Below are 379 nucleotides of genomic sequence, written 5' to 3'. Positions count from 1 at the left end.
TTTGCAATTCAGAATTTTTCATTTACACAACTTTTAATTTCCTCTGTTGCCATTTAATGTGACACTCTTGATTGTGACCATTAGACTACATATATTAATATATTGTTTGCCTTTATAGACTCATTACAGACCACATCTTTGTAGTTAATCAGTAATCATCTCTCTTTCTCACACTTCTGCAGTGCTGTTGTAGCAGAAAACAAACACATGAACTGCTCATTTATTAATTAGAGGAGAGTGAGGTAAGATTTGCCATGTTTAATTCAGGTGCCCTAGGTTGGGAGAAATGAGGGATAAAACTAATATACCAAATATATACTGCTACACTGAAATTCTAAAGAAGAGTTCACATCATTAAGCTATCTGTTGTAAACACCTT

This window comes from Sinocyclocheilus anshuiensis, unplaced genomic scaffold (assembly GCF_001515605.1).
Source record: "Sinocyclocheilus anshuiensis isolate Anshui unplaced genomic scaffold, SAMN03320099.WGS_v1.1 scaffold1531, whole genome shotgun sequence".
Classification (NCBI taxonomy): Eukaryota; Metazoa; Chordata; class Actinopteri; order Cypriniformes; family Cyprinidae; genus Sinocyclocheilus; species Sinocyclocheilus anshuiensis.
Note: the sequence above shows the minus strand (reverse complement) of the source record.